Genomic DNA, 10,753 nt, shown 5'->3' on the forward strand with positions numbered 1-10,753 from the left:
GTTGATATTGTACCTTGAAAACTTGCTGAACTTGTTTATTGGTTCTAGTTTTTAAATGAATTCCTTGAGACTTTCTATATATAAGATCATATCATCTGCAGATAGTGGTAATTTATTTCTCCTTTTCCAATTTGGATGCCTTTTATTTCATTTTCTCTCTTAATCGCCCTGACTAGAACCTCCAGTACAATGTTGAACAGAAGTGGTGAGAGTGGACATCCTTGTTTTGTTTCTGATCTTAGTGGGAAAGCATCTAGTCTTTCACCATTTAGTTTGATGTTGGCTATGGACTGACTTCTCATAAACCTTTGTCAGGTTGAGGAAGTTCCCTTTTATATTTTCAGTCTGTTGAGTGTTTTTATCATAAATGAGTATTGTATTTTGTCAAATGCTTTTTCTGCATCTATCAAAATGATGGTCCTTTACTCATTAACGTAGAGGTTAATGCTTGGCTTTCAAATTTCCAAAGGTGAAGCTCCCAGGTCTAGGGATAGGACATAACAACCGTTTGGACTGTGGAAGAGGAGCTGGAGAGGAAGGGATGGAGGTAGGCGTGGTGAGTGCCCTGGAGAAGACTGTCTGCCTGGCTCCCAGCAGAGCCTCAGTGGTGGTGGCAGAACTCCTGGGGAGGGTTGAGGAACTGAGAGTGAAGAGCACCTGAGTGACGTGTCCTGAATGCCCCAGGAGATGAGAATCTGAAAAGAGAATGCCTTCTGCTGCCCAGCATAGTAGTAGAATAGAGAGGACCACCCATAGCCCCCAGGAAGGTGGGCTTGATGCAGCCCCCTGAATAGTTCCAGTGGAGAAGCCAAAGTTTTTCCCACAGGGCAGAAAGGGGCATCAATGTGTCTGGGAGTACAGCAAGGCTGGAGAGGCCTTGGGATCAGATAGGCAGATATGGCATGCCTGGACCATGTGGTCAAGGACTAGACAGAAACAAAGATGCTTCTGCAGAAGCCACCATGGAGGGAAAACCCTGCTCCAGGACTAGCCAGGAAGAACTCCAGGGTAGAATGGGGCATCTCCCTATATCACAAACACTCAGAATCTAAAGTCACCTCCAAGGCAAAGTAGAAAAGGAGAAAATCTTGAACTGAGCATTTAACTTGGGATTTCTAAGTTTTACCCTGAAATGGCAAAATTACTTTTTCTGCCATCAGGTAGAATGAATGCTTGAAAAAAAAACACCCTAATTTTTGTTAAAGAAAAATTTAAGTCTTCAATTATTTTCTGCATACCTGAGGATGTTGTTTAATCACTCAACAAACACTCAAAGCACGCAGTGAGTGCCAAGTGCTGGGCTTGGCACACGGTGAGTGAGATGCTGCTGCTGTCCTCAGAATCCACAGGTGCGGGAGGGACAGAGACCCGGCTGGTGCAGAGAGCAGGCAGGATGTACAGGGGATGGAAACTGTGATTGTCTTACTGAGCCCAGAGACCAGGCAGAGGAGGGAGGCTGCATTTCTCTAGATGGTTTTCTGGCTCCCGGTGCTCATGGTCTGGACTCCTCTGCTGGACCAAATATTTCACGGAAACCTCTTGATGCCGGTCTGGAAGAGCAGGTGTTGGGGGTGAGAACCCTGAACCTATCGGGCATCCTCACCATCAGAAGGCCACGTCAGTGTCCGCTTCCACCCTGCCCCAAGTGCTCTTACTGAACGTCCACTTGGAAGTCCGAAGGCTGAGAAGTCACATGTACATCTGTGGCTCTCAGGGCTTCCCATGCAGAGACACGGCCCAGGGAACACCACTGCTGCCACTGTGTGTCCACCTTCTGAAAAAAGGCAAACCACCCAGATTCACAGAGAAGGCGGCAAGCAGAGAGCAAAAACCATAAAAATCACACCGTGTTCCCCCCAACCCCTGCCTTCCTCCAACCCCATTTTGCACTTTACAGTTTATAAAACTACTTTTGCATTTGATTCTTACTGAAACCAAGAAAGGTAGGCCAGGGGAGTCAGCGTGGCCATTTTACAGATGAGGAAACTGAGGCCCAGAGGGGGCAAAAGCTTACAAAATCATGCATATGCTCTCATCACCCAGGCCAAGTTCAGGAACTACCAAATGTATGTGGGGGTTTAGGGATGGGGGACTGAGAGAGAGAGAGAGAGAGAGAGAGAGAGAGAGACCTGCAGAGGGTTTAGTTGAACTTTGCTGCCACCAAGTGGCAGTTTCATGATATATCAGCCAAGGGAGCCTTTCTCAGCCTTTGGGTGAGAATTTTTTTTTTTTTTGACAGGGCCACAGTTCTCAAAGGGGGCCATGAGGTCAAAACTATGTTCATGTAACACTAAAACATTATCTGCCTTTTTCACTCTTATTTTCTCGCAAATGTGCAATGGAGTTTTCCAAAGGCTACATGGCAGGTGATGTCATATAGATTGAAAGCAGAAGCAAATAGGGGAGTCAACTAAAACTTAAACTCTATTTAAGTCAGACATTACTGAGGGTAGCAAAAATGGAAAACAATACAACTCTTCTCATTAATTGTGTTTGTTTGGGAAGAATAGTTAATTTCTATAAAAATATGTTATTTATGTTTACATGTGATGGGTTTATTATACTTTCAATGAATAAATATTTTTAAAATTCTGTTTTAATTTCTGGTAAATGTTAGTAGATAACTAAAAGTTCTTTAGGGCACTCAACAATTTTTAACAGTGAAAGGGACCACTTTTTTTTTTTTCTTCCTTTTTGTCTTTTTTTGTGACCGGCAACGGGATCGCAAGCCTCGGTGTCGCGCCCGCACCGCACTCAACCAGTGAGCAGACTGGTCTCTATATGGGATCCAAACCCTCGGCAGGAGCGCCACTGCGCTCCCAAGCGCCACACTCTACCTAGTGCGCCACCGGGCCGGCCCGAAAGGGACCACTTTTGTAATTTTTTTTTCACTATTTCCACTAAGACAAACTGATCAAATCTGAAGCCCTCCAACTCCAGGACACAGACACCAAAACTGGTGCTTGGCTTGGAATTCTATTCTGTTTTCAGCCTCTCTTTAAAAATGAGTTCTATTTGTTTAAAGATATTCTTCATGATGACACAGACATCAATGCCTGATACTAAGCTTCCCAAGGGTCATTGTCACCCTGGCACCTATGAGAGAAAGGCTATGATGTGTTGATTTAAGAAAACCCCCAAACTATTGGCCCTAATTATTTCACAAGATTTCCCAGGAAAATCTAAGAGGAATCAGGGCCATTGTTGGCTGACCCCTCCCAGTCACTGGCTACCACATGATATTTGTCTGGGTTTAGGCCAAGTTTCTTCATTTAAGTTGAGTTTCATTCATTTCCAGTCACGTGTTCTTGGGGGTGGGGGTGGGGGTCTAGAAAGCGTGTTGGAGGTGGTGCCTAACCAGCCTGGGGGTGGGCAGGGCAGGGAAGGGTAGGGACAGATCAAAGTTTGTTACTAGATCCTTGCTGAGTGAGGGTAGGCAGCACCACAGAGCCAGCCTGGAGCCTAGAGGGCAAGTACCCAGCATGGACCCCTCGCTCTGCAAAAAGATGTGCTTTTATTTTTAAAAATTATAAAAGCAATTTATGCTCACTGTAAAAACTGAAACACTGTAGTATGCACGAAGAAATCATCATCATTACAGTAGAAACTGAAACTCTTCCCCCAATCCCACATCCCAGAAATAGCCACTATTAAGTTTGGTGTGTATCCTTCCAGACTTTTTTCAATGCCCATATAATTATGCATATATAATATATACGTTTAAAAGAAAATGAGTAACTTTATATATTTTATTCTGCCACTTCATTTTGCACTAATTATGTTGCTGACATAATACTTCCATGACAATATATGTCAGATCTAGCTCATTCTTTTTAGTGGCTATGTGATATTATCTAGAGTACAAATGCACCTCAATTCATTTAACCCCTCTTCTGTTGGTGGGCATTTAGAAAGTTTCTAAATTTTCATTATTACAAACAATTCTCAATATTGTGATGCTTTCATTTTTTTTCCATAAATTTATGCTTTCCTTTATTCCCAACACTGTCCATAATTGCTGCTGCAGAGTCTGAAGATGGGGAAGACTCAGCCCTGGCTCTCAAGGCGGGGACAGGCAGGTGAGAAAGAGGAAGCGCACAGACAGGACTGTAGCACAAGGTGGACACAGTGCCATGAGGGTCGTGTGAGTGGAAGTTGCTGGGGGAGAGGGAGAACACGGAAGCCCTAGGTTGCAGCATCTGGGCTGGACCTTGGAGAATGGAGGACATTCTTGTTCCTGGAGATGATGGGGTTACATAAGAGTGTACAGGCTAAAGAAAGCACAGAGGTGGGGGAGCCTAGAGAGTGGTGGGCAGACAGCAGCTAATCCAATGGGTTTGTTGGATCACTCAGTCATGCCTTCAACAAACATTTGAATGGCAATGGTGTGCCTGGCACCAGAGGGCATGGGGAAATGGCTGGAGCACAGGGAACCTGGAACAGACTGATGGGAGGTGAGTCTGGAAGGGCAGCTCTGATGCAATTTACACATCCCAACAACTCCCTCTTTTTTACATCATGAATGGTCATCACCATTGCAGCTGGTAATGTTCCCTGGGCTGGACAGCAGGGGCAGTGCAGCCTCAGGAAGGTGAGCAAATGGGATTGGCAGTCCAAGTCCTCAGCAGGGCCTCAGGTACATCAGAGCCACACTGTCTTCATCAATGAACTGTGTCAGCAGTGCTTCTCTCTGCTTACCTCCTCCTGTCATCAAGAGGTACCAAGATGATCAAGAGAACTTGAGAAGGGCTCAGACACCTGAATAAGGTGGTGGTTGTACTCAGCCTCATCAGGAGGATCCAGTAGAAGACCTCAACTGGCTTTGTGAACACAACACCACCTCCAAACAAAGTGGGAATCAGGATCAGCACTAAGAAATGGTGTGGTTGAGGCAGATGCAAGAAACACGTTCTGGGATGTTGTATTAGTGCATTTTTGTGTTGTTATAACAGAATACCTAAGACTGGGTAATTTATAAAGAAAAGTTTATTTGGCTTATGATTCTGGGACAGCTACATCTGGCACAGGCCTCAGGCTGCTTCTACTGATGGCGGAAAACAGCAGGGCAGCTGGCAGGTGCAAGGAGATCACATGGTGAGAGGAAGGAAGAGAGAGAGAGAGAGAGAGAGGAGATTCTGGGCTCCTTTTAACAACCAGCTCTTGAGGGAACTAATAGAGCGAGAACTCACTCACTACCTGTCCCCCAGGGAGGCCATTAATCTATTCATGAGGGATCTTCCCCCATGTCCTAAGCACTTCCCAACACTGCCACACTGGGGATCAGATTTCAGCATGAGATTTGGGGGGCAAACATATCCAAACTCTATCAGACGTGCTACAGCAGACTTCAGGTCCACCCAGGGATGAACCAGAAGCATCTTTCCACCAGTATCCACAGTGCCTGCCCAGGCCCAGTGATGCTGGGGTGGACAGGCAAACCCTGCCCGTAGACCCTCTCCAGTACCACTGGAGCTTTTTTGGCTATTCCCAACACCTGGGACCATACCTGCTCAACAAATGTGTGATGACTGAACAAAGGAATGAATGAATATCCCACCGCTGGAGGGTTGGAGAGTTTGGACTGTAGCCTGCAGGGATGCCCAGGGGACCCTACAGTACCAGGAGCTGTGAGGAGAAAGACTGAGGAGGACATACTGAGGGTTTTATTTTAAGGAGGGAACCCTCTATTACAGTAGCAGGATTTAAACTGAAGAGATTAAACACTTTCAAATTTGTGCCAGAGTGGTGCTTTGGTCTTGGGTCTGTTAGGGCAGGGGATTTTCAGACACAGTTCAAATCTCTCAAAGGCAGGGTGGTAGTGGAGTCGGGGAGGGTGATGAAGAAACCAAGGAAGATCCTTTCGAGGGGGAAAGAAAGAATTTTAGGACATTTCCTCACTGGGATGTAAGCCAGGGATGACAAATAGACTCATCTTGTATGCCAGTTCTGACTGGCTAGTGGAGGCTGCCTGGGGTGCTATGCTGAGGATTCCGAAGATACATTCAGCTCATCAAGAAAGGGCTCTATGACTGAGTAGGGATGCCTGCTGAAGGCACAGAGCTGGGAGTGACACCGTGGACACATGCCACATATCAGCAAACTAGCAATGGACTTCCCACATGGTTCTAGTAGGAAATAAAATGTAGAACAATGAAACCGGGCTGTGGACAGCATATTTTGCTTTGTCTTTTTTTGTTCTCCATGTGAAAGTAAGACCCAGAGAACACCCACTCCACCCAAGCTCAGGGCCACCACCTCTCAAGCACATCACCATGCATACATGTCACTGCTCAGGGTGAGAAGGTTCCTGCAAAGTTTTCCCTCCCTCCACTGCCCATTTCAACCACACGTGCTCCCCTGCCCACCCTAGGCCTCTGGGGAAAAAGGAGTGAGACTGTCACCCCCAGTTCCTCTCCCCACCTGCATGAAGCGGGTTTCTCTCTGAGCAAGGGACGCCTGCAGGTGCCTGACCTGCGATAGGAATGATGGTGGCCAGGTGCCTCTTGGAAGCCAGGTAGAGGCATCTGAGACATAAGCACCCTGAAGAGGTTTTCAATGCTTTTATTTGGAAACTTAGAGCCAACTCCAGCTCCTCCAGGAATTCCCAATGAGTTTACAAGGATCATGAGAGCAGGGTCCAATTTACCCCATTTTTGCCAGGAGCTAGGGCAGTGCTGAAATAAATGGCAATCAATGGACTGATGGTCCCTTTCTTCCTTCCATGGCAGCAGCTCAGCAGGCCCAGCAAGGAGAGTGCTTTCTTTGGGAAGGGAGGGATTCCCAGGTCAGGGCGGTTGGCGCAGAGCCCGGGGTGGCAAGTTTCCTTTCTTCTTTTCAGTAAATTCAGCACCATGAGTTCCAGAGATGCCATCAGCATCAACCTGTAGTGGGATGAGGCTCTGGTCAGGTGACACTGGCCCTGGGAAAAAAGGAGGAACGATAAGAACTTAATCTAACCAGAGTTGTAGTCAGCAAGTTCCAGAGTCATACAACCCATTTGGAGACCATTTTTTGAAGCACCAATGGGCAAAGTGTTGCCATGAGCACAGACGGATGAAGGGCATGAGCATTGTTTGCAGCTATCTGTAAATGTTCAAAACAGAGATCATAGGAAGAATGAATCTCCTCTCCTTGAAAATGAGTTTTCCTGAATTTGAAAGTAGGCCAATGAGGTTTGAGCATGCATGTCAGGGCAGAGGGCAGACCAGCACTTTTCCAGGAAGATTCTGGGCGCAGGGTCCTGGCAGGCAGGTTGGGATGCCACGGGCCTAGGAGCTGGCCGCCAGCCAGGGGCTGGGACCCCTCTTCCACCACCAAAGGTTGCCTTGAACTGTCTGATTCTGGTTTCTTTACGTGGACAGATAAAATTAACCAAATCACAAAACAACTACCTTATGCAGTGTTTACTGGTCTCCCAATTGTCTTTGGGTCACTACTATGTGTAGCCTGGGAAAGGAATAACTTAAGGGATGAATGAAAAGAAGTGATCTTCCTGCATGGGACTTTGTGGATCTGGGGGAGAGCTCTGTTGGTGGTGATGGAAGGAACGCAAATGCTGCTTGGAGCTGGGTCCTCTATTCCCTGCAGGCACATGGAAACAGTTCTCATGTTGTTCCTGCCACCTGTGCCCAGGGACTCTGGAGCTAGTTGCCATCTGCCACTTCTTAGGAACTGTAGGGCCCCCTAGTCCTCTACTAGACATCGTCACTCTGCCCTTGGTCTAGATGATGAGGGAGGCATCAACTGCTAGAAACTTCTCCTGAAGTAGCCAGTCAACAGGGGGTCACAAATGGCAGCATATGACGGGCTTGGCAAGAGTCCAGCCACTCTGGGACCTGTGGGGTTTGGGCATTAAAACCATCCTGTAGCTGAAGATTGAGTGACATGGAAAAATAATACTGAACTATTAAATAGGAAAAGAAGGTTGGAAGACATTGTATAAAGTAGGATCCCAATTCTGTGATACATGTAAAAACACTTGGAAAAATAATAACGAGGTCTTGTGATTACAGGTATTTTTATCTCGCTCTTTCTGTGTATTTGTATTTTCTATGTTATCTACAATAAAAGTGCATTGATTTAATTATAGGATTTTTTTTAAAGTTACTTTTATCTGCTGAAAGGGCTGCTATCTGAACACAGCTTAAGAACAAGACAACTTCTCTCCCCTGCTGTGGACATCACCCAAATGTGGTAACTCTTTACCCAAGATGTTTGATTATACAAAATGTGTTGTTACCCTTTTCCTTTTAGAAAAAAAAAAGGGGGGGGGCAGGAAACCAGGAAATCTGTGCAGTCGGTGCTTTAGTAACAAGCTAAAAGTACTGCATGTAAAGCCAGCTTGTAGGGCTAGCATAGTCAGCCTGGCTGATTGTGCCCTCTCCCGTCATCCAGGATCTGGCACTGCCCACGCATCCCAGCAGGACTTTGCTGTCCCCAAACACCGCTGCCAGCCCACAGGGGAGGCAACAGGGAGGTTTTCTAGACCTTCCTGATGAAGACCATGTTTCTTGGGAGAAACTGTAGTAACCAAGATTGAAGTAAAATTATTTCTTGGTGGACTAGAAAGTTCAGCGACTCACCCCACTGTGTCTTCTGAACTTTGCAGGTAAGCATTTTGGAGCCAGAGAAGTAAAAACCAGGGAGAAAAAGCAAGAGGAGGAAGCGGAGGCCCTGGGAGGAGATTGTAGGTCGCTCACCCACCCCTCGGATGACGTGGCTGAGCGGCCACTTGTGCACCAGGCAGTTCATGATGCAGTGGGGGGTGTGAGGCACACTCATCCCAGTGGGAGACCAAGCAGGCCCCCTGGAGGAGACCTCTACACCAACTGGACAACAGAGTTCGTGAAGCCACAGACAAGGGGGAGGAGCAGGAGAAGGGCGTCAGGCGGAGAGAACAGCATGAGCCAAGGCCCCGGGGTGACAGGAAGGATGAGAAGCTCAGGGTGGAGGCTGGAGAAGGAGGCAGGGTTAAGGACAGGCTTTATCTCGAGGGCAATGCGGAGCCACTGAGGGCATTTGAGCCATGGAGTCACTTGCTCAGATTTCTGTTTGTAGAAGGTCCCTCCGACTGCAATGATCTTTCTACAGCGAGAAATGAAAAAGAGGGGGTGTGGGAGGCAAGGAATGGTGGCAGAGACCTGTCCTCTGGACTTTGGGAGCCCGTTCGTGGCTCTCAGACTCAGGCTCTGAAGTTTGGGCCCACTATGGGCAGGGGGCGGGCACCCTGGTTCGAGTCCTGACTTCTGGGCCTAGGTACACTGAAGCTAAAAGCACTTCTCTCCACGGGCTGTTGAAGTGCTGACTGGGAAAACGGATAGCTGAGCTGGCTATATGCAGGCAAATCCTGTGCCGACTCAGGTGCTGAGGCCGGGCACACCAGCAATCACCGGTGGGCATTCCAGAACTGCTGTCTGATGGTGAGAAGGTGGCAACTCCAGCCGCAGAGCTCCCACAGTCGAGATGTGAAGCAAATGACAGAGGGGCATTTCAGAAGGCCACAATGTTCTCATAGCAAAGAAGAGTTCCAAGTTCCAGGAGGTGGTCTGGCCAGGCAGGAGGCACACTGACCTGCACTCACGAGCTCGGCACCGCCTGGTCCCCGCGGAAGGCCTGCAGCGAAAGCTCGTACCCAAGGAACATGGCAGCGCTCATGGGGAAGCCCCGCACAGCGTTCACCGTGATGCCTCTGAAAAACACCTTCCCGCACAAGGCCCCGTTATTGCAGGGGACTCACCCACCTTCTGTGGGGCCACCGCCCAGGAGCAGAGAAACGGCTTATGGTGCTGCCCATCCAGGCCCCCATCCCCAGCCAGAGCCCAAAGGACCCGTGCAGGCCGAGACCACACGGGATGCCCCAGCCATGCTCCTGCCCTGCCCCATGTCACATCTAATGGCGCTTTTCCTCTCAGACTCTGATACACATGCACTGAATACTATAGGCAAGCTGTTGAGATCCTCAAACACCTACAGACACTTGCTTAATGATTCCGTCTCCCTCACATGTACACACACACATGCAAGTCTCAGGAATCTGAAAGTCCTAACCGGACAGAGCACCCAGTCATCACCAAATAGGGAGCAGGACTCAATCCTGATCATGACTGACTGCTCGGGAGGAATGGCCCGTTTCACTGAGCTGCTAAACTCTGCCTTGACTACAGCATGACACCTGCGTTTGTCTTCCACAGCTAGGGGATATTATAAGATGCTTCCCAAACACTCTCCGTGCTCTACCTCTCCTCCCTGAATCTTCCTGCTGGTGCTCGGTGGACACTGATGAAAGTGATGTGGTTCCAACCCATGGGCAGTTTGTAACCTATTGGGGGACATAAGCCCCATTCAGGAACAATTACAGTATAACCCAGAAAGTGATGAGAACAGACAAGGGCTTTGGTGAAGGGTGCAGTGGGGAGGAGCTGTCCTTAATTTCTCTGAGAAGAAACAATCTAAAAGCAAATGCCCACCCAAGCATAAATAACCTGAGAACTGCCTGGCATAAGATATAAACCTGACCTCTCTCTCTGTATAATTTACTAAGTTTAAAATACAGAACTGTTCATTTTAAGAAACTGGAAACCAGCCTTTCATCTTTCCCCAGTTTCCTCGGTCTCTGGGCACTGCGGTGTCAGAGTCGGCATGAGTTGCTGTCACTGGCCAGGATGTCAGGTGACCTCCTGTCAGGGGAGGTGTCTATACCTGAGGACACCGTGGCAACCCCACGGATGCAGCTTGGCCAACGAAGGGAGCTGAT

The 10,753-nt window shown here is 48.0% G+C and overlaps 1 long non-coding RNA gene across 1 annotated transcript; it reads right to left on the bottom strand.

The window, feature by feature from the left end:
- Window positions 1–6,541: 6,541 nt before the first annotated feature.
- Window positions 6,542–9,862, bottom strand: LOC103582452. Its single transcript, XR_549754.1, has 2 exons — window positions 9,571–9,862; window positions 6,542–6,919 (listed from the first exon to the last, which is right to left on the bottom strand). It is a non-coding gene; the product is annotated as an uncharacterized LOC103582452 (long non-coding RNA).
- Between the last annotated feature and the right edge of the window lie 891 nt (window positions 9,863–10,753).

Source organism: Galeopterus variegatus, unplaced genomic scaffold (genome assembly GCF_000696425.1).
Source record: "Galeopterus variegatus unplaced genomic scaffold, G_variegatus-3.0.2 Scaffold16314, whole genome shotgun sequence".
Lineage (NCBI taxonomy): Eukaryota > Metazoa > Chordata > Mammalia > Dermoptera > Cynocephalidae > Galeopterus > Galeopterus variegatus.